This window comes from Mauremys reevesii, linkage group 1 (assembly GCF_016161935.1).
Source record: "Mauremys reevesii isolate NIE-2019 linkage group 1, ASM1616193v1, whole genome shotgun sequence".
In the NCBI taxonomy this organism is placed as follows: Eukaryota; Metazoa; Chordata; order Testudines; family Geoemydidae; genus Mauremys; species Mauremys reevesii.
In genome coordinates this window covers 227686175-227709756 of record NC_052623.1, presented here as the reverse complement: position 1 = coordinate 227709756, position 23582 = coordinate 227686175, and the positions used below count along the sequence as shown (strand labels likewise).

At 43.9% G+C, this 23582-nt stretch overlaps 1 long non-coding RNA gene across 2 annotated transcripts in view; it reads right to left on the bottom strand.

Annotated features, from left to right (window-relative positions):
• LOC120389147 overlaps window positions 1-23582 on the bottom strand; it is a 50102-nt gene that overhangs the window by 971 nt on the left and 25549 nt on the right. Inside the window, exons 3-4 of one of the 2 annotated variants that reach the window (XR_005590795.1) lie at window positions 6651-6794; window positions 5781-5954 (exon numbers count right to left, since the gene is read on the bottom strand). This is a non-coding gene — a long non-coding RNA (uncharacterized LOC120389147). Of the gene's footprint in view, window positions 1-5780; window positions 5955-6650; window positions 6824-23582 lie in introns of those variants that run through there. The other variant, XR_005590789.1, reaches the window with a different exon arrangement.

Genomic DNA, 23582 nt, shown 5'->3' with positions numbered 1-23582 from the left:
TGCACTTAGCTTACTGCACGAAACCATTTCAGCTGACTGAGGCTGCAAGCATTGTGGTGGAAGGAAACGTAGGCACCAACCGTTGCAAAGGACTTAAAAAGAGACATTGGTTGCTGCCTTTTACAAAGGAAATGAGCTGGTCAGAGTATCAGCTGAGTGCTCAGCGTGGCAGGAACTCTGAAGCTGATACGAAGCATTTCTAGGAATTACATGCATCTCTTACCAACACTAACACATTTCTCTACTTTTCTTTCACAAGTCTTTAGCTTCAAAGTGTTACTAAGAAAAGTAACTGATGTACTATAATGTCAAATAGGGCCAGCCTGTACCTGGCCTTTGCACAAATGCATATGGGCGGTGAAGGGCCAAAGAACTCTTCCTCTCTGTGCTGGAGCCCAGCACAAATGCAGTATTGTCCTTATTTGTATTCTAGCAATGTCTTACATGCCCCATTGTAGTTGGCACTGTATAGGCACAAAGTGAGACCATGCCTGCCCTGCAGCATTGACAATCTTGTTTAAGATAGACAAGGAGTGGAAGAAGGGAATAACAATATTTCCTATTTTACCAAAAGGGAACTGAGGCACAGAGAGATTAAGGGATTTGCCCAGGGGCACAAAGAAAGTCTGTGGTAAAACCGGGAACTGATCCAACCTCTTTTGAGCCCAGTCTAGTGCCTTAACCACAAGACCATACTTCTCCTCAGAAAAGCGACTAGCACACTCCAGAGGGCAGACACTCAGCTACTGTGGTGATGCGTGCAGTATAAAAACCTATATAGAATAGGCACTGCTCCTGACTAGCACTTCCTCTTTAGCACTCAGATGCCCAATTCCTAATGGGGTCTAAACCCAAATAAATCCGTTTTACCCTGTATAAAGCTTTTGCAGCGTAAATTCATAAATTGTTCGCCCTCTATAACACTGATAGAGAGATGCACAGCTGTTTGCCCACCCAGGTATTAATACATACTCTGAGTTAACTAATAAGTAAAAAGTGATTTTATTAAATACAGAAAGTAGGATATAAGTGGTTCCAAGTAGTAACAGATAGAACAAAGTAAGTCACCAAGCAAAATAAAATAAAACACACAAATATATGTCTAATCAAACTGAATACAGATAATCTCACCCTCAGAGATGTTTCAGTAAGTTTTTTCTCAGACTGGACACCTTCCAGGCCTGGGCACAATTCTTTCCCCTGGTACAGCTCTTGTTCCAGCTCAGGTGATAGCTAGAGGATTCTTCATGATGGCTCTTTTTGAGCATTTTAGACAAAATCTTTCACTTGATATCTTATCAAAATTATAAATTTTAAGTTTTCTTAGAAGTTGTGAGTTTCAAAAATTTTCAACCAGCTCTGTTTTATTGCTTTAGTTTGAGAAAGAATGTGATATGATGCTCATTTGCCAACAAATGGCTGCCTTGCACATCCAGTTAAGGTGCAGGTCGTCTTGTCCCTTTAAAATGCCTCACTTCCTCCTGAGGGAATCCTGGGGAACACCACTAAGGTCCCAGGGGAAAAAAAAAAAAAGATACTCCTTTTTCAGCATGGCAGGAAGAATTTTAAAGGGCCTTGTAGCTTGTGACTGTAAATATCTTATGAAAAAGCAGAGGAAGGTTCTGTGTGTGCCTACTCTTCCTGTGTGATTAGTGTAAGAAAAAAATAATACTCAAAAACAAAAAGAAAGGATGAGGAATAACTGCTTCTTACTCTCATTAAGCAGCAGCAAAAGTGCCAACAAAGAACATTTTTATATCTTCTCTGCTGGTTCCTGGAGAAGACTTATTCCCCAAACCCCAATAATCTTGGATTTGGTCCCTCTAAGATGTAACATGTGGCTTCGGCAACATACCCACCCATGTATGGCATTTTACAATATGTTCAGGGGCAAGTTTGTTAAAGAGAAAGTGATGCTTTTCCCATCTCACGCCACACCTACAAGAGCACTATAGCATATTTAAACAGACACATGGTACTATACATCTCTTTCCCAAGCAGCCATAGTAATGAGTGCCATAAATCAGACTATGACTGTTCAAGGTGCAAAAGATCAAAGCAAGCAAGTACCACTATAAAGTATGAAGTCGTGTGTACACACACACACACACACACACACACACACGCGCGCATATAAAGACCAAATCCAACTCTTGACTGCAATAGACACTGCTTGCAGGCTTGAGGCTAATGCATCCTCCTAGCCCTTAAAATGTTGTATGAATTGACTAAAGCACACCTAGGCCCGCCCAAGATTTCCCCCCCCCCACCCCGCAAGGTCCCTGCTGCTCGCCTTGTTTCTCCTCCTCGAGGGACAGGGGAGTGAAGAGTGACGTGGAGAGCCAGCAGCCAGAGGAGTGAGGAGGCTCAGCTGGGCGCTGGGGCTGGCGGTTCGGCAGGGTAGGGATGGGGGGGCGCCTCCAGGGCTGGTGGCTCGGGGGCCCGTCCCTGTGGCTGGTGCTGGCCTGGCACTTGGAGCACTGGCGGTTCGGCCCAGCACTGGCAGCCAGTGGCTCATCCAGGGAAGGGCCTTCAGGGGTGGGACGGCCTGGTGCTCAGGGGGGCCAGCAGCTCAGCCTGGTGCTCGGGGGGGCACTGGATTCAGGGGGCAGCGGTGGCTCCACCTGATGTGGCTGGGGAAGGCGGGCCAGGGCTCCTCTGGTCATGGGCCCCCCCTGTCAGGGCTTCTCCTTTTATGGGGTGGGGGGTGTTGGGGCTCTGGGGGGCAGGAGCGGGGCCTTGGGCAGAAAGGGCTAGGGCCAGCAGGCTAGCCTCCCCAAAGCAGGGATTCACCTGCCAGTGCCAGCTCCAGGCACCAGCATTCCAAGCAGGTGTTTGGGGCGGCAATCTGCAAGGGGCGGCAGTCTGTGTGTTTTGCCCCCAAGCAGCACGCCGAATTGCCGCTGCAGACGGCAGGAGCAGTCCCTGTGCCATTAGGGCGGCACGTGCATTTCTGCAGCGGCGGCAATTCGGCGGCAGCTTCTATGTTCAGCTGTCTGTGGCGGCGCAGCTTCTGTCTTCCGGCTGAAGACAGAAGCTGCCGCCGAATTGCCGCCACCGTGGAAACGCGTGTGCCACCCTAACGGCGCACGGACAGCTCCTGCCATCCGCAGCAGCAATTCGGCGTGCTGCTTGGGGCAGCGAAAACAGTAGAGCTGGCCCTGCACCTGCGGCCCATGTTCAGCCTCTTATAAGGCCCAAGTGTTCATTAAAATATCACCTGAACTCTTAGTCCTGCCTCTTCTGTCTAGGAAGCAACTAATTAACTACAGCACATGTGTAGCAGATGTGCCTAACTGGCTTTAACCCTGTCTAGCCTGTGATGGGGTTTTCACCTCATCACACACATAGAATCATAGAATATTAGGGTTGGAAGGGACCTCAGGAGGTCATCTAGTCCTACCCCCTGCTCAAAGCAGGACCAATTCCCAACTAAATCATCCCAGCCAGGGCTCACATACAATGCTTAATTCAGGGATCGGCAACCTTTGGCACACGGCCTGCCAGGGTAAGGCAGGTTTGTTTACCTGCCTCATCCACAGGATCGGCCGATCGCAGCTCCCACTGGCCGCGGTTCACCATTCTAGACCAATGGGGGCAGCAGGAAGCAGTGGCCAGCACATCCCTTGGCCTGCACCGCTTCCCGCAGCCCCCATTGGCCTGGAGTGGAGAACCGTGGCCCCCAGGGGGCTTACCCTAGCAGGCCACTTGCCAAAGGTTGCTGATCCCTGGCTTAGTTTGTGCCAGGGCTTTCCAGGGCTGAGCTCTGGCATCTCTGGGCTTGCTGCTTCAGTTATGAATGTAAAAAAATTGCTTGAGCCTCAGCACCTCTTTCATTACAAATTAAGCACTGCACATGTTTCACTTTAAGCCCATACTTAACTCCCATTGGCTTCAATGGGACTTTCTGCACGTGTTTGAGTGCTTTGCCGAATAGGGATAGATTTAATCGTGTGTTTAACACCAAGGCTATGTCTACACAGCTGTACCACTGCAGCTACACTGCTGTACGGTCTCCTATGTAGCCACTCTATGCCAGCAGGAGAGTGTCTCCCATCAACACAGCGCTGTCCATACTGGCACTTTTGTCAGTGAAACTTATGTCTGTCAGGGGGTGTTTTGTCACACCCCTGACTGACAAAAGTTTTGCCGATAAACGTGCTAGTTTAGACAGAGCCTCAGTCAGGCTCACAAAATGAAGACATTAACAACACTGGGGTTGGAGCTCAGGTAAAGTGTGAAGAGGTGCTTTCCACACAAAGTTCTGACAAGACACCTCAAGCCCAGCCCACAATGCACCTGTTCTTCCAGCTCTGGATCCCTCACACAGTTTTGTGTTAACTGTTTACCAAGATAGGGATCATTATCCCTCTTTTATAGATAGAGAAACTAAAGAGCAAGAAAGCCGTAAGTAACTTGCCAAAGGTCACACATGTCCCATGAGTGATAAACCTGAGGAAAGAATCCAGATCTTCAGACTCCTAGTTCTGTTCCTTACCCATTGGGCTATACTGCCTCCCTCTAATAAGGGATGGGGGCCATCATCTTTACATTTAGGCCAGTTTTGCATTTTCCTGAGTTAATTTTAAATACAAAACATGTTTAAGGGGTGTATTATCCAAGTTCAAAATGCTGGGTAAAACCCTGACTCCACTGAAGTCCTGGCAAAACTCCTACTGACTTCAAGGAGCCAGGATTTCACTCACTAGGTGCATAAAACTTCTTTGGAGTGATCCTCAACTAGTATAAATCTATGCAGCTCCATGGCAGTCAATGGAGCTACCCCAATTTACACTGGCTACAAATCTGGCCAGTAGTGCTCTGACTTTGACACCATTAAAGCAAAAGCAAAGTCGTGATCATAAGTTACTTTTTTTTTTGGGCAGAAACAATGGCAGTCCTTCTAGGCTATTTCAGATCCATGTTCCTAAATAGGAGCCTTTACTCATCTAAGACAAGTTATATGTTTGGTCTTGACAATTTATTTTCAAAGCCAGCACAATGTCATGATTAACTTTATTAGCGGCACTGTGTGGTCTTCCTTGCAACAGTTGGAGGAATGGATCTTTTCCTTTGTAACCTCTGAGTGTCAGGTTCGGGGAGTCTGTGGAGATTTCGTGGCTTTGCCTTCTCCTCTGACTCAGATTAACTACCATCTGGTAGTTATTCAAAGAAAAACTTTTCCCCATTGTCACTTCCTTTGTCTGGTGGCCTGTAACATCTGACCTCTGCTTTGCAGGTCATAGCCTTCACCTCATTTCCTACCCAATAGGAATAATGACAGCAGGGTTAAGTTTATATGATACCTCTTGTAAGTGCTACTTGTGAGAGCTGGGCTTTAGAATTGCTCTTCATGTCTTTGATGCTAAAATTTCTGTTTTGACCTGCTATCAACATTAAATTGCTTTGCCCTCTCAGTCCAATCTGGCTGTCCTGGCTGCAAAGATTTGCACTTCTAGTTCTCTTTTCTGACTTATTGCCTATGAAAAGAAGTAGTTTCATTCAGGTGCTTGAACACAGCATGCTGTTTTTACAGAGTGAAAGCACTTCTTTAAAACAAAATCACATCACTAAATCCTGCCTTCAACTCCCCCATTCAATCCTATAAATCACAATCTTTAGATTGTATGTTATTAATGATATTATTGGTGCTCTAAAGGTCCCACTCAATATTAGACTCCCATTGTGGAGTCACTGTGCAAATATATAGTAAGAGACCATCCCTGCCCCAAAGAGCTTGCAGTATAAATAGTCAAGTCAGATAAAGGAAGTATTATTACCTCTATTTTGTAGGGAACTCACATCCAAAGTTTAAGGGTTAAATCATGGACCCAAAACTCCCATTGACTTCAATGAGACCAGGATGTCATCCAAAGTGACTTGCTCACCCTCACAGCTGGATGCTCTGGCAGAGCTAGAAATGGAGCCAAGTTCTCTTGAATCCCAGTCCAGGGCTGTAAACAAAAGACCATCTTTCCTGACATAGGCTCTGATACTGCACCATTGAAATCAATGCGAGTTTCACTATTGGCTTCAGCTGGAGCAGGATTAAGCCCATAGTGCTTTTCTTTCTTCAACCTCACAGCACTTTGCAAAGGTGCATTTCCACCCCCAATTTACAAATAGAGAAAATGAGGCTGTGTAACTGTCTCCCTTCTTGGGTTTGGGGCAGCTGCCTTCCAGTGGGGTGAATGGCCATAGGTCTGGGCTCCAGCCCCCTGGGTGTGGGTGCAGCAGAAAAGAGTTTATGGCTTTCAGCTTCTTGGCTGGGGCAATTAACAGTCATTTGTGCTCTGGCTCCTGGATGGGGCAGAGCAGGAAATAATCTATAGCTTGCAGGTGCCTGGCTGGAGCAATCAATAACCATTCAGGCTCTGGCCTTCCGGGTGGGGAAGCACAAGGAAAGAGTATCCCAGTCCCTGTTGTAGATCTTCTGGCCTAGGATGAATTGGCAGCCACGCCAGGTATGGGGTGGCAGCAGAGGTGTAGGGGGCCCTGGGCCCACCCTACACCACCTGGTCCCAGCCCAGGGCCCTAACAATAGCAAGTGGCCCCTCTACTGAGTCTGCAGGGAAACCACTAGAGCACGCTGCCTCACTTTCCAGCAGCACATCTGGAACAAGGTCTGATTTCCCTGGGCTACTTCCTACCGCTCTCGGCAAGGGATGCTCCATCACTGCAGGTTTTGGCTCTTCAGTCTGGTGGCCAGGCATCACATCCTCTGTTTGCTCCCCAGGTTCCTCCATATCCAGCAGCCAAAGTGTGCCTTTGGTCCCAGCAACCAGGCATCGGTTCTGCAGAGGGTTCAGAGAGATGTCTGCCTCCTTCCCTGGTCCAGCCCCAACTGAGCTGCAGGGCCCTGCTCTTATACTTCTGGCCACACCCATGCACTTCCTGTGAGGGGCGCAAGGCAGGTTTGACTGCACCCACCAGGGGACTCTAATCCCTTCAATACTGGAGGGAGGTCCTTTGGCCTTACTACAGGCTGAAAGAAGCTACGTGAAAGAAGGACCTTTATACAGTAAACATAGGATCTGTGTAAGGTGCTGGCTTGACAGCCTTGGAGTCTAACACTTCCTATCAACCAAATAGATACAAACATGAGCAGTAGCAGCACAAATTCTGTGATGCGTTAGACCCCTCCCCCCAGATGGGATACCACCTGATATGCTGGGGTTCCACTCAGTGCTGCAGTCCTGCCAGCCTGGGTTTGCCTTGCACTGAGTTGCTGTGCCAGGCTCAAGCCCCTTTCCAGCACACACCCAGGTAAAACCACACTCAGCTGCAAACACAGACTGCAGCCAGATCTGTGTGAGAGGATTCACCCAGCACTCACGTGTACACCCCCTGTGGAGAGGTAAACCCCAGATAATATTATCTTGCACTGTATAGAAAGATATGCACAGTGCAACTCATAAAAATTCACCCTCTCTGTCAATGTGGAAAGAGATATGCACAACTTCTTACTCCACTGCCCAGATATGAATTACACAATCTGGGTTATGTTATAAATAATAAATAAGTTTATTAACTATAAAAGGCAGATTGTAAGTGATTATAAGGGATAGCAAACAGAACAAAGCAGATTACCAAGCAAAAAAAAAAAACAAAATACACATACTAAGTTTAAGATCTCTAATTTACTGGTTTCAAGAAGTAATTTCTCACCCTAAATGTTGTTTCAGGCAAGTTGCAGAGTTTCTGTAGCTTAAAGTTCAAGTTATTCTTCTTTACAGACTAGACTCCTTTCTTAGTCTGGACTCAGCCCTCACCTTTCCCTCAGCTCAGTTCCTTTCTCTCTTCAGGCACTTTCAGCAGTCTTTCTTCTTGGGCAGGAAGGCAATGGAGAAGAGTCCTGTTTGCCTTACTCCCCAGCCTTAAATAAGATGTACATAAGGAGGGAATCTTTTGTTTCCCAGTCTTGACCTCCCCTACCTTTTAGTGGAAAAGTACTAGAAGTCCAGGATAGTGTTTGGTACCACATAACAGGACCACCTGACCTAGTAGTGTCCCAGGACACCTCTCTGGAAGGAGCGAGATTAGTATCTTCAAAGTCTTATTGTTTCTTTCTAATGGCCCATCAAAGCTGATAGCCTGCTGTCTGGTGTGTGTCTTCCAAATACACACCCAGTTGTAATTGTTACACAGTCCATATTCCTAACTTTAGATACAGAAATGATACATGCATACAAATTGGATAATCACATTCAGTAAATTATAACCTTTCTGATGATACCTTACAAGGCACATCTTGCATAAAATATATCTGTTATGCCATATCCATATCATAAGCATATTTCCATAAAGAATATGGGGTGTAACATCACAAATTCTTCTTGTGCTGACCTGCCAATTGTGCCTTATTCCTGACCTTATGAGGAACCACTTCCTGTGACAAGAGAGGAGTTTATTTTCCCTACCCATTCAGACTGGGATTTTCAAAGAAACCTAAGGAAGTTAGGTACCCAACTCTCACTGAAAGTCAATGGGGATGAAAATTCAAACCTCAGTCCTTAGCATCTATGGGACTTCTGAAAGGATGCTAAATAGAGTGGTAATTTGGTGATGTGGACATTTGTCCATTAGGAACCAGACTGAGACTACACAATAGCAATCACTCCTCCAGCTAATGCAATTAATTGAATTAGGTTCAATCACACAGGTAATCATAGAGATTCATTTGAGATAATTTCCAGTGATCAAGATTTCCTGTTGATCCAGGGGTAGAATCAACTATAGTTTGCTTTATAGTGTTGAAAAGGGGCATGGTGCAGCTAGTTGAGAGGCTGTCTGTATCTACGATTCTGCTAAAACTGCTAGCACCATGACATTCAAGAGCCATACAACAATGAAGCATTACATGCTATAATCTCATTGTGTCTCACTCTTCCCCAGTGGACTTTTTGTATGCCTTCTAGCTGCTCCATTGTGGGTTAGTCCTGAGAATGATATTGCTCCTAGGAGAAGACTTTGTGACAGAGGTAGATCTTGCATTTAGAGGTGGACCATTCAGTATACTCTTGTCAGGAAGGATATTCCACAGCTCTTGAGACTGTTCTGCCTCTTGGGCCTGAGGGTCTGATCCTGAATCAGTCAAGTTGTAGCATCCATGTCAAGGGTAGCTGTGGATAAGTAGTTTGTCTTCATGGTAGCCCAGCCCTAACTCCACCATATCCTTATAAATTAGGAGAAGGGCTTGCATTTAATCTGGAAAGAGATGAGTAGCCAGTGGAACTTATGAAACATGGGTGTGATTTGTGAGAGAAGAGACATGGAGAGTTTGTGCTGAATGGCCTGGAACTGCAGGTCTGGAGAAGTGCTGTGATGGGACTCAAGCTACTTGCAAGCATCTGCCGCTGCAGCTGCTGTTGAAGGGGAGGAGCCTCACCCAGTGCTTCTGAGGACAGGGAAGAGCAGGTATCGCCTCACTAAAAGTATGGAAATGTAGTGCCTTAGTGCCTGCCAATACTTACTCACATGACCAATCCTTACTCCCAAAAGTACTCCCATTGGCTTCAGTGGAACCATCCAACCACAAGGATTTACAGGATTGGGCTGCTGTTTTGTTATAACATCTGTAGTTTTTGTGTGAGGACTGCGGGAATGGTGGCAATAGGTTTTGTATTTAAGATACTGCCAACACTTGCTAGAGATGAACCACCAACTTCAGATCAAGATCAAGATTGTGGGTGTTGGGTGGTGGCGGTGGCGGGGAGGTTAGCTTTTGCTTGTGCTTTATGATAGTCTCCAATTTGTTATGTATGTAGAGAACCTAGCACAATGGGCCCTGATCCTTGACTGGGACCCACATTATTATATTCTATCACAATACAAATAACCCATTTTAATTATTATTACCTTTCAAAAGAGCTCAGAGCCAGATTTTCCAGGACTCTGCACCCCCTGTTGAGACCAGATTTTCAAAAGAACTCTGCTCTTTATTACACACCTAAATGTGAGTCAGATTTTCAGAAGTGCTCACCACATCCGACAGCTCCCATTGAGATACTTATGAAATTTTCAAAAAAGGTGAGTACCAGCGCTGGTTGAAACTTTTCAGACTAAAAGTCTTCTGGTTGAAAAATGGCCTTTTTAAAAACTGATTTAAAAAAACAAACAAAAAACTGTCATCTTGGTCAAAATGATTCATCTTGTTATTTTCTTTTGCCAAAAAAATTCTGCCTGTTTGGGATTTTTTTTTTTTTTACATTTATTGAAAACACTATTGAAGTAATCATTGAAATTATTCATTTACCAAAAACCAGGTTTTCGGTAATACATATAATAGCCATCCCTTGCCGGAGCAACACTTTGTGGCAGCCTGTGAAGAAAAACATATAGTCCTTGACTTTCTTTAAACTGCTTCCTGGCCAATGCACTTCAGATAAGCATAGATCTCAGTGCAGTGACTTATTATCTTATAACTTGTCCATAGCAAGAGAACAGAGTATAAGAATGAAAGACCAATTAAGGTCACTACACAGCTGGAAATCACCAGGGTGACATAAGCTTGGGTGGCACAACAAGATTGCCAGTGATGGACTGAATATACAATCAGACCACTTTAAGCATCTTGCCGGAGATCAGTGTGGATGGCACTCAGTTTGCAAGTAGGCCATGCCCCTTTGGGGTTTGCCATGACACTGACAATCTGGTTTTCAATAAACCAGAATATTTATAACCATTTTAATGATGTTTTGATTTAAAAAATAAGGTTTATTTAAATCCATGTAAAATTTTGAAAAAATGGGTCATTATTATACACTTTGAAATGAAAACAACTTTGATTGTTTGCAATTTGACAAATAAGGATTTCATTTTTCAACCAGCTCACCCAATGAGTTGAAAATCCCTCTGGAAAAATTAGCCACAGTATCTAAATGAGAGCTGAGCTCTTTTAAAAATCTGACCACTGTTTGGAGTGCTCAGCTCTTTAGAAAATATAGCTCTTTGTGTCCAGACAATACAATAAAGAACACTTTTTAAGCGTTAATCTAGGCAGTAATGCTGTGGAGCACCTGCAGAGGGCAAACTTATTCTACAGCTGAGAATAATTTATTACTCCCTCTCTATGAAATACATTTGTTCCAGTTGAGGTGAGTATTAGGAGCCCAGCATTTTTGTAAAAGTCTCTATTCTTGTTTCCTAAAAAAGCATTGTAGTTTTAAACAATTTTGAGTGAGTTTGACATCTTCATGACCACCAATCAGACATGGTAGGTTCTCACTATGTAAATTTTATCAAGGTGGTTAGCAATTTAAACCATTAGTTTAACTTAATTCCTATCTTTGATCTTGTACAGTCATGTATGGGAGCTCTTTGAACCAAGGAAGAAGAATTAAGTTAGTCCTTAAATGACTTTCCTAATCAGGCCTCTTTAAGGTGTCAAGTTGGGCACCTAAAAACTGAGGTCCGCAAAATCACTAGTCCATTCTGAAAATCTTGGCCTGCACTGAAAAAAAATAATAGTAATTTTAATTAAAAATTGTAAGTTTTTGGAGCAAGGACTGACTCTTACTATGTGTTTTGTACAGCACCTCGCACCATTTTCCCTCTGCATGCTACTGAAATACAAATAATTACACAACAATGGAGAGAAAGAGGTCAGATTAACCTTTGAATTAGAGGCATTTTTAAAGGGCCAGATTAATTTTTTTTCTGTTTCCCCAAATATCTTACATTCCCTTCACATACATTTGTGTGTTGTTTCCTTCATAGCTCTCACTTAAGCTATGGCTACACTATGAGGCTTTTAGCGACGGCTGTGCCGCTAAAAGGCGTACAGTGTAGCTGCTGTTTGTCGGCAGGAGAGAGCTCTCCTGCCAACAAAAAACTTCCACCCGCAACGAGCGGCAACGGCTTTGTCGGCGCTCCTGCCGACAAAGCGCTGTTCACACCGGTGCTTCTCGTTGGTAAAACTTTTGTCGTTCGGGGAGGGGTGTTGTTTTAACACCCCTGAACGACAAAAGTTTTGCTGAGGCAATGTCAGTGTAGACAAAGACTTACCTTCCAAGAGATTAGATAATAGAGCAGATTCTCATTTGCATTAAGGCCTCATTATGCCACTCTGGTTGCAGATTATAGTATAAAATGGGCTTCATGTACTTAAAGGCTGCTTTACACTGTCAGAGCAATTTAAAGATATAAAGGAACTTTACCATAACTGTGAATCAGGCCTTATTCTTCTGATTATTTTAGCCTGATTCCTCAGAATATCCATTTGGATTATACAGAGCTTCCCATAGTGGCAAAAGAGCAAGGATCATGCTTAATTAAGGAAACTTTTGTATATTCCATGCACGATCCTTGCTATTTTGCTGCTATTGGTAATGAGAGTTAATGGTGCACTAGCTGTAACCTGGAAGACTGGGAGAACATGTTTCAGGGCATATCCCATTGCATGCAGTGTTTATTTTAGGATTCTAAGGTTAGCCACACAGCTAATAAAAGAATGTGCAATAACTCATTTTTAATGATTGTTTCCTGGGTGTGGTAAGTGGTTTTGTCACTGTAAATTCTTAGGCAAATAAAATCCAGCTAATCTTCTTAAAGAAGTAGCTGTAGCTGTGTCAACCTATCCTGAGCTGGCAGGAAAGCTGCATAATGTTTGGAATTCTCTAAATTGTTCATGTCGGTGGGATATCAACAGTCAGCACAATAATAATAATAGGCATGTGTTTGCTTGCAAATGAATTATTACATAATTAAGGGCTTGATTTACATAGAGTTGTGCGTGCTCAGTACTTTATAGATTCTAACTTCTTTACTGTTTTCCATCCTAGACATACTTGCTCTAGTGCAAACCACCCCCAAACACAACTCTATGTAAGTGCAATTGAAATTTTTTATTTTAAGCACAGGAAAGTCAGGAAGTTCAGAGTTCAGGTTCCTACAACCACCTTAACGACACACTGCAGCAGCTTGTTTGAAATGAATTAAGTCTGCAGTAATGCAATGAGTGCTTTGATAGCAGGAGAGAAGAGGGGCATCTCTTTTTAACCTATAATCTCTCCAGAATACTATGTCATTCCAATTCATCTGGGATGGTTCAGTTACATCTCTGTTACAATTCCAGTAGACCCTGCCCAAAGGGTCACAGGTAAATGGAGAATTTTTTTTTATTTTAGGGTGTCAGTTCAGTGGTTTTTGACTTTCTTTAAAGTCTCACTCTTTCCATTTTGAAATTACTACTCTGTCATCATGTAGTGCCCAATGATAATCAGCCTTAACTCTTGTATTGCACTTATAATACTTTTCAGCCAAAGGGTAGCTAATGGATCGCTAGAAAATAATGTTGTTAAGTATTGTAAGTAAGCCTCTATTTTACCAATGTCTTGGGGACTGAATATAGGGTCTGATCCTGTTCCCTTTGAAGTTGATAGAAAATTCCCTTTGTCTTCACTTGTAAGCAGGATCAACATTATGGAGCCACTGAAATACCTAAATACCTTTGAGGATCTGGGCCTTGGGTTCCTAAGCACCTCACTCAATGTGACTTAGGTTCCTAAGTAACTTAGTTCCCTTTGAACGTTCTACACTGTATCCCGCATAAAGGATTTTTAAATCTGACTGAGGGTTAGCACTCTTGGGGACAGAAATATAATCTAGTGGGTAAAGCTCAGGAGATTTGGACTTTGATTCTTGGCCCATTCACTGACCAGCTGGTGACCTTGGGCAAGTCACTTAACCTCTTTGCTTCTGTTTAATCTCCTACCATTTTTCTGTCTTGTCTCCTTAGGCCTGATCTACACTACGGGGGGGTGGGGGTCGAACTAAGGTACGCGACTTCAGCTACGTGAATAGCCGTAGCTGAAGTCGAACTACCTTAGTTCAACTGACTTACCCGTCCTGACGCCGCGGGATCGAACTCCGCGGCTCCCCCGTCGACTCCACCACCGCCATTCGCGGTGGTGGAGTTCTGGAGTCGACGGGAGCGCGTCCGGAGTTCGAACTATCGCGTCTAGATAAGACGCGATAGTTCGAACTCCGAGAAGTCGAACTCTACGCGTCGACCCGGCGGGTAAGTATGGACCTACCCTTAGATTGTAAATTCTTTGGTGCATGGATTGTTTCTTAACTTGTATTCCTGCAGCAGCTAGCATAACGGATCTCAGTAGTGCCATTGTACAATGTCCAGCAGAATGGATCTCACTTATGGTCTCTTGGTGCTACTGCAATACAAATAATAAAACAAAATAATAATGAAAGTCAAAGAAGAACAAGTGCATTTCAGCACCTAAAATGCAATAATTCTGCAGCAGGCGTAACAGAACTCCTGACTACCCAAACCTTCAGAGTCAGTTCTCGGTCAGGATTTATTGGTGACTCAGGAGGATAAATTTTAGATGGTAGCTTTCCCCTTTTTATGCTTATAAAAGTATGTTTTGAAGGCTATTTGTTTGGGGGGTTTTAATCCTCATGATGTAATACTGAGGGATAATAATAATAATAATTAATAATAAATAATTAATAAACTTGTCTCAACTTTTGTTGTCGGACAGCTGATCATTGGAGATTAATCCTGAGTTTTGGAGGGATATGCACAAGCATCAGCCTATCTGAGCTTTTGCCCTGCTTGTTAAGTACATTTAGATAAATTGAGTAGCAGCATCATGCAGTGTTTGGAAGAATTTGTCTTGCACATTAAGACTTTAAAGATGTTTTAACAATCTGAGCAACATATTTATTTTTAGAATGTTTATCCTGCCAGGCCAGCCAAGGATAGGGTCAGGGCTGGGGTCAGGAGCAGGGTCAGAGGGAGCATCAGGGTTAAGGTTAGAGACTTCCAGAGCTTTAGATCTTTAATAGCCTCATGATGTAGGGCAAAACTGAGTGAGTATAATTTTCCCCAGGTTCTCAGGGGTATGTACCAGTAATCCTTAATATCCAAAGGAGACCAGATGGCCTGGGCAAATAGAAATTTGATCATTCTATTAAAGTACCCACAATTCTTCTATACCTTACAAATGGGACTCAGCTATATCAACAAGCAGGAAAATCATCATAACCCGTAATTAGTACAAAGGGGTTTTAGAAGGCAGTATTGTCTAGTTGATAAGGCATAAGATTTGGGAATAAAATGCCTGGGCTCTATTCCCATCTTGGCCCCTGACTTGCTGTGTGTGAACTTGGTCACATCCCTTCACCTATCTGTGCCTCAGTTTCCCCTCCCACCTTTTGTTTGTCTGTTGATTTAGATTGTAAGCTTATGATGTTCAGGGACTGTCTTTTAATACGTGTTTGTACAGTGCCTAACATAGTAGGGCCTGATTTCAATTGACGCTTCTGGGTACTACTGTAAATATGAATTACATACAAAAAGCTACGTGAAAAGAACATTATTTAGGATGCAGAGTCAAGCACTCAAATGTTAGAAAATGCCAGATTTAACCATTACCCTGCAACCTGAGTGCTGCCCTCTTGTGCATCCAGTCTGTGCACAGAATGAGGTCAGGATCCTGTGACAAAAATAGCATGTAATCATGTAATGAAAGACTGTATCATAATGCATTTGAACAAGAGGGCAGAATTAAAATTGCTTGGACAACCTAAATCTGGCATTTCCTATCTTTCAAATGCTTGACCAAGCAATCTAAGTAACATTATTTTAATGCAAATTTTGATATATAACTTCACGGATTTTATTTAAAAAGGAAAAAGATAAAAACAAATTCTGTTATGTACACCTCTCCCCCATCGTGCTTCACCAATGGGAGTTGAATGCTGAACCTTCAGTAGTGCAGCACAGACAGCTACTACTTGTTCTACAGGTGTTACTTCACTAACGGGCGGCAAAAGAAAGCTGTTTGTTATCCCAGTGATGTGGGGATCCTCTCCTGGAACCCTGTGCTGGGTCCAGCAGTGTGATTGTGAGGAGAGCCCAGCTCTCTCCACTTCTATCTCTTGCTGCAACGATTATTGCTCTGGCAGCTCCCAGGTGTTCCCAGTGTAGGGTTTACTGCTGCTGCTTTGGTCGCAGTATGAGCATGGCTCTTTACAATGTTCATGATCAGTTGTTATTTTGGCAGATTGCCAAAATTTTCCTGAAGCATGCAAGAAAGAAAGGGCAAATGGACTTATCAAACAATTTATAACTCAGCTAAACCTGAATGGGATTTCGTGGGACAAAGAACAATCACTTCTGAAGGCTTCCCCCTGATGAATTGCAAAGGTCTGTTGTCAACACCAGAGATGTTAGAACTTCTCGGGAGAGGGGGGGCAGGAATTACAAGAATCCTTTGTAATAGAAAGTATTAGGCAACATAAATAGAGGGCGGTCATTACCAGCTCTCACAATAATAATAATAATAGGACGTATTTTGGGAAGAGGTTAAACAGAGACAATGAACCTGATTCTGATCTCACATTGATGTAAGTTAGAAGTAACTCCATTGAAGTCTGTGAAATACACCCATGTAAGGGAAAGGAGAATTGGGCCCAATATTTTGTCCTCTGGATATGGTGAACCTCATGGGAAACTCTGCTTGATACTGTAACCTGGCTTTGTTTATTAGTATCTAGTTGAATCTGCAGCAACAACAAAATGAAATCTAAACCCCCCAACTCTAAAAAGAGAGCACTTCACTGGAAAAGGAAGGGAGTAGCCTCCTGATACAGGACGGACAATTGCCCCATTGTGCGTGTGTGCTCATAGCTTGATGTTGTTTCTAAAGTAAGTAGAATGGGAGGAAAAAAATCCAACCAAGGAGCTCTCTGGGCAGATAGGAAATGGGGAGTAGGAACTGAACAGGTGGCTTGGAAAAGTGGGCAGGAGCCCAGCTTGGGAACCATGAGTTCTGGAGAGTGAGTGTAAGAAGAATGGAGAGAGTATGAGATCCAGAAATGGAGCAGGATCAGAGCTGGGAGGGGAGTGATCTGTAGAAGGAGTTTGAAGAGTAGCTCAGAGGGCATAAGGTCTAAATTGGGGAATTGTTGGATGTGAGAGATCCAAAGAGAGAGAGAGGGGTGGTTTGGTAACACAGATGGTGGCGAGGAAGACCAGGAGAGATTGAATAGGTATGAGATACAGAGAGTGAGTAGGAACACAGATGGGAGTTTGAAAAAGAAGAGGAGAATAGGGAGGTGGGAAAGGCATGTATGCAACTAAGCTCTGTCTCACCGGGCTATTAACTCACTCAGACTAGGGTGGAGTAGCAAGTGAGAGAAATGGAAACATAAACAGCTCTGTTCCCTGGTTTTATTTACACCTTCCTCTGATCAGGCTAGAATGACTAACAGATTAGGGATAGAGGGTGAGAGCCCACCTTGATGTCGATGTTTATGTTTGAAGAGTTTAAGGTATGAGCTAAAAATACTTTAAGGACAGAGCAGGCTCAGGAAACAATCAATAGCCATTTGTCCACCACCAACCATCATTACGTCACAGATTGTGCGACACATTAGTCATTTTACCATGCCCGAACAATCAACACAGCAAGACAGTCTGCTATAGAGAGATTGTGAGCTGAAAGAGCTGCACAAGGCAATCACAATGGCCAGGCAGAACACCTGGTGCAAAACTGGGCTCCCAGCACCATATGGTGGATCTGAGTTTCAGTGGTCTGGTCTCTCTACAGGCACAGAAAAGAGGGTTCCATGACTGCAGCGAGTAGGGCCCTGATCCAAAGCCAGTGCGAGTCTTGCCTTTGACTTCAATGGGATTTAGATCACGTCAGACGTGAGTGTAATAATGGAGTCTAGATTCACCATGCAGAGCTGAGAGCAGAATTTTGCACATCTCTCCTTAATATGTTTTATCTTGTTATATCATCTTGAAGATAGTGTAACTCTTAAGTTTCCTTCACAGATGTTTATGTAGACTCTATTTCTGTTTGTCAGCGATAATATACTCAGCTGTTCCCCTACGGTGGATGTCAAAAGCGAGTGTTCCAGACACAGTTTGCATTTCAAAGGTGAACACAATTGCCTGTGTAACTCAACAGCATGATTTTTATAGTTTATCTGCAGGATGGCAGCATGCAAGGGCATTTATTCAATAATGAGACAAAGAGAAGAGCCATCCCCACCGTCTGTAGCATTTACCAACAGATATTCCTTAGTGATCCCATGCAAAAACTGACCATGTCCATCCCTACTTAGTTTATGAGCTCTGGTAAAATCACAACCTAAAAAGGATGATCCTATAGTCCAAGGGTTCCCAAACTGTGGGCCACTGCACAAAGGTGGGCCTCATTACAGTCTCAGGTGGTCCGCCGGTGCAACTGCATTCTCCGGTCAAACTCTTAGTAAATCTTTAACTCCACGTGACCTTGCGTAATCTAAGTAACAGCAATATAAATGTAATGTTTTGAGCTGTATATGTTGGACAGAGTATAGAAAAAACTTTATTTATGTATTTATATTTTTAAAAAACAAGCTGCAATGTGTCAAGTTTAATTCTCACAAGTACAATGGTGAGTTTCACTGCAAGGTAACCTAGCACCATACACACAGTCCCCCGTTTCCAACTGTAAAAAACGGCAAGCAGTATTATTACAATCTGACATAGATCAATTTATTTTTTGAAAACGAGAAGAGTGCGCTGGTGGAGAAGATAATGAAAGTCCTGGACCATCTACAGCTACATGAAATGAGCTGGCCAAAAAAATAAAGAAAGGGGTAAGAAAATATGATGACACATACTTATAATCTGAATTCTCCTTTATCTGATCGGATGCATACCCATTGCCTCAGTGTGTTATAATATAACTGTTATTTTATATTTTTATTTACAATATTTGATTCTTTTCTAATAGGGGTGTGTCTTTACTCACACAGCACAGAAATTCAGGCTACACTAAAAAAAATTGAAAACACAATATAGTATTCAAACTTGGACAACTATTTTGTTTTAAAATCAACAAATCATAACACAATTTTTTAACAATTTTGTTAACATTGTTGTGTTGCTTATTGTTCAGTTTTATACATTTTACATTTATACACTGTGTTTTCCCTTTCTGAACACTACATTTTGCGCTCAACATTTTTTTAAGCTGTAGTTTTACTAAAACTGTTTAGTTTCGAACATTTTGAAGCATGTCTTTGAGTGCATATTGCTAGGGATTTCTATCATTACAATTATTTACATTAAAAGGAAAAGGAAACATGGACATTGTTTATTTACCCACAACTATTTCACATTTGGGGACAACATATCACTTCAAGTCAGCAGAACTGCTGTGGGTACCCGCATAGCCCCACAGTATGCCAACATTTTTATGGCTGACTTAGAACAACACTTCCTCAGCTCTCGTCCCCTAACGCCCCTACTCTACTTGTGCTACATTGATGACATCTTCATCATCTGGACCCATGGAAAAGTAGCCCTTGAGGAATTTCACCATGATTTCAACAATTTCCATCCCACCATCAACCTCAGCCTAGACCAATCCACACAAGCGATCCATTTCCTGCACACTACTGTGCTAATAAGCGATGGTCACATAAACACCACCCTATACCGGAAACCTACTGACTGCTATACTTATCTACATGCCTCCAGCTTCCATCCAGGACACACCACACAATCCATTGTCTACAGCCAAGCTCTACAATACAACTGCATTTGCTGCAATCCCTCAGACAGAGACAAACACCTACAAGATCTCTATCAAGCATTCTTAAAACTACAATACCCACCTGCTGAAGATTGACAGAGCCAGAAGAGTACCCAGAAGTCACCTACTACAAGGACAGGCCCAACAAAGAAAATAACAGAACGCCACTAGCCGTCACCTTCAGCCCCCAACTAAAACTTCTCCAGCGCATCATCAAAGATCTACAATCTATCCTGAAAGATGATCCCTCACACTCACAGATCTTGGGAGACAGACCAGTCCTAGCTTACAGACAGCCCCCCAACCTGAAGCAAATACTCACCAGCAACCACATACCACACAATAAAAACACTAACCCAGGAACCTATCCTTGCAACAAAGCCCGATGCCAACTCTGTCCACATATCTATTCAAGTGACACCATCACAGGACCTAATCACATCAGCCATGCCATCAGGGGCTCGTTCCTCTGCACATCTACCAATGTGATATATGCCATCATGTGCCAGCAATGCCCCTGTGCCATGTACATTGGCCAAACTGGACAGTCTCTATGCAAAAGAATAAATGGACACAAATCTGACATCAGGAATCATAACATTCAAAAATCAGTAGGAGAACACTTCAACCTCTCTGGTCACTCAGTAACAGACTTAAAGGTGGCAACAGAAAAGTTTCAAAAACAGACTCCAATGAGAAACTGCTGAACTTGAATGAATATGCAAACTAGATACCATTAATTTGGGCTTGAATAGAGACTGAGAGTGGCTGGGTCATTACACAAATTGAATCTACTTCTCCATGTTAAGTATCCTCACACCTTTTTGTCAATTGTCTGAAATGGGCCATCTTAATTATCAAAACAAAAGTTTTTTTTTTCTCCTGCTGATGATAGCTCATCTTAATTAATTAGCCTCTTACAGTTGGTATGGCAACTTCCACCTTTTCATGGTCTCTATATGTATATATATCTCCTCACTATATGTTCCATTTGATGCATCTGATGAAGTGGGCTATAGCCCACGAAAGCTTATGCTCAAATAAATTTTTTAGTCTCTAAGGTGCCACAAGTACTCCTGTTCTTTTTATTTACAGTGTTATAGTTTATATAGATGTAATAATTAAAATGAATAATTTTCCTCAAGAAGTGTTAATAGTGGACCACAATGCCTATTGCAGCTGCACAGGTGGGCCTTAGGGAAAAAAGTTTGGGAACCCCTGCTATCATCTACTGCTATGGCAAATCCTGTGATACTCTTAATACTAGAGGCAAGGAAGAAATTCCTGAATCTTGATCCAGAATGGGTACAGGCTTAAGTTTGGGGTTCATATTTCAGTTTGCAATTGATGGCACTGAAATCTTGTGAACAATTCTTGTGCAATTTCAGATCATGCAAATCTCACAAGATCAACTGTTTTGGCAAGATTTTGGCTACACATGAACCTTCTGTCCTATAGCTGCATAAACACTGCATGGCTTCCAAATGTATAGAACAGCCATTGCAGTAACTAGGCCAGATTCTCATCTGGTATAAATCAGCATCGTCCCATTCCCACTGCCTATGGATCCAATGATTTACGCCTGCTGAGAATTCAGCCCACTGTTTTTAAGGCAACACTCAGGACTTCCACATACACTATATATGCCATTGCTTCTGTCAAAGTCTGTATCCAACCCCTGAGCAAGCAGAGATCAAGCAGATGTTAGTAACTCAATAGGAAGTTTGAAAATCAGAATTCTTCCCATAGCTGTATTCAGTAGACTCTGTCCAGTTTACTGGGCCTTGTATTAAAAATGCTCAGTCTCCATAGCAAAGGGGTTGTGGAATCACACACTTCTGTTCTTGGGATGCTACTTTCTCAAGCGCCTGGGTGAGAAAAAGCCAGGGCCAAATGTCCCACACCCTCATTGCCATCCCTCAATTGCTGCAGTATATTTAGTGCCTTATACTGCATCAATCTCCTCTCTCCTGCCTCTCTCTCTCTCCCCCACTCCCTCGCCTCACTATCAGCTTAAGCTTAACTGGAGCAAGATCACACACATCACTGGACCCTCCTTCCCCGAAAATAGAAACCAAAGTGACCCTGGTTAGCCGCAGAAGAAGAGACACAGCCTATGAATCCCTGTTGAGTGTGGTGGCTCTGCATGTTACTGTGCGCCAGCAAAAGCAGGCAAATTCCAAGAAGATGCAGTCATCAGCAGCTCCGTGAAGACAGGAAAGTAGTTGCAAATGCTTTCTGCCTCAAACAGAGAGAGATGAAACCACAATCTGGCTGTAACCTTACCTCATACTCTCTGCTGATCTGCTTTTTACAAGCATTCACTGAAGCACTGCAGTACCTGTGACTAGGTAGATGTGAAAATAAACTAACTGGAGGATGCAAAAAAAGGTGCATGTTTTATCACTGACCATGTCAAATAGGCTGTATACAGTGAACACACAATAGCATACACTTAAGAGGGAATGGAGAGAAACATTTCTCTCCCTAGCTGAATGAGTCTTGCACTTTGGGATGAAAGAGACTTATTAGGTCATGTAGTCTATATCCATCCACTTCCATAGGTGTGGGAAGTAGGGGTGTGGGGGGTGCTGCAGCACCCCCAAGTTTTATGTGGGGCTGCTGGCCCCGTGCCCCACTCCCCAGCCACTGACTCTGAGCAAAAACCTGGGGGGGGCGCCTTCCTGTGCCTATGCCCTGGCATGGCCCTCTACCCGCAATCCACTCCCCAACCCCTCACCTCACCTGGGGCAGGGGTCCCAGCTGCTGGCCCTGCTCCCTGGCCGCTGACCCCGTGCCTGGGGCCCCGCACGCGGCCCCACCCCCACTCCCAGCCCTGTGCCCAGCCCCCCACTCCCAGGGCCCCACAGCCGGGGCTCTGCTCCTGGCTGCACCCACAAGCCTCCAGCTGTGGCCTCGGCCCCCTTATCCCTATCCGGTTCCCCCCCTCCCAGAGACACAGCCCTGCTCCGAGCCTTAGCAGGGTGGGGGTGGGGGGAAGGCAGACAGGGTAAGGGGTCTGGCTTTTGGTACCCCCACTACTAAAAATGTTCCAGCACCACTGTCCACTTCAAGCCAATGTGGGGCTGGTTTGCCACAGACCATTCTCTAGGACTTTATACACTGAAACTTCTAGTGACTCGAGTAATGGGGCATCCACCAAGTCCCTTGGGAGACTATTCCACACACTCACAGACCTCATTGTGAGGAAGATATTTCCTGATTTTCCATTTCTTAATAACTGCCTTGTGCTCATTTGCATCTGGCATTCGTGAGCAGAGGAGGAAACAAATTGCAAACTTTTTCATCTAGACAGAAAACCGAACAATTAACAATGGGACTGACTTTCCCTGAACTCTGCTCTCTAGTCTAAAGTTTACTGTAGCATTTAAACAGCAGTTTATGGCTCCTATTCCCCACCCTGCCCCAGCTCCATGTCCTGCAAGAAAAGAGAGGACTGGGCTTTATGCCAACTTTCTGCTGCCTTGTATTTTGGGGTCATCAGGGGAGGCAGTATGGTCCCTAGTACAAGTTAGAGCAACCCTGAGGTTTTTCTAATTTGCAGGGCTGGCTCCAGGCATCAGCGCACCAAGCAGGTGCTTAGGGCGGCTAACGGGAAGGGGCGGCACGTACGGATGTTCGGCGGCAATTCGGCGGCAGATCCCTCGGCCCCTCTCGGAGGGAAGGACCTGCTGCCGAATTGCTGCCGAAGAATGAAGCGTCGGCAGTAGAGCTGCTGCCTAAGTGCCAATCGCGGCTTTTATTTTTTATTTTTTTTGCCGCTTGGGGCAGCAAAAATGCTGGAGCCGGCCCTGCTAATTTGGGCCAGTTTGCACAGCTCCATTAGGAGCTGTTATGCCAGCTATGCATAGCAGGATTGCAGCACACTCTTGCCATGTTCCCTTCCTCGCCTGATGTCTTCTACCATGGGAACTGCAAGAAGAGGGGGCAATACACAGCTCCGTGCTACCTTGGGAAACCCCCTATGCCAGGAGGCTGGTTCTGCTAGCTATGCAGCTCTTT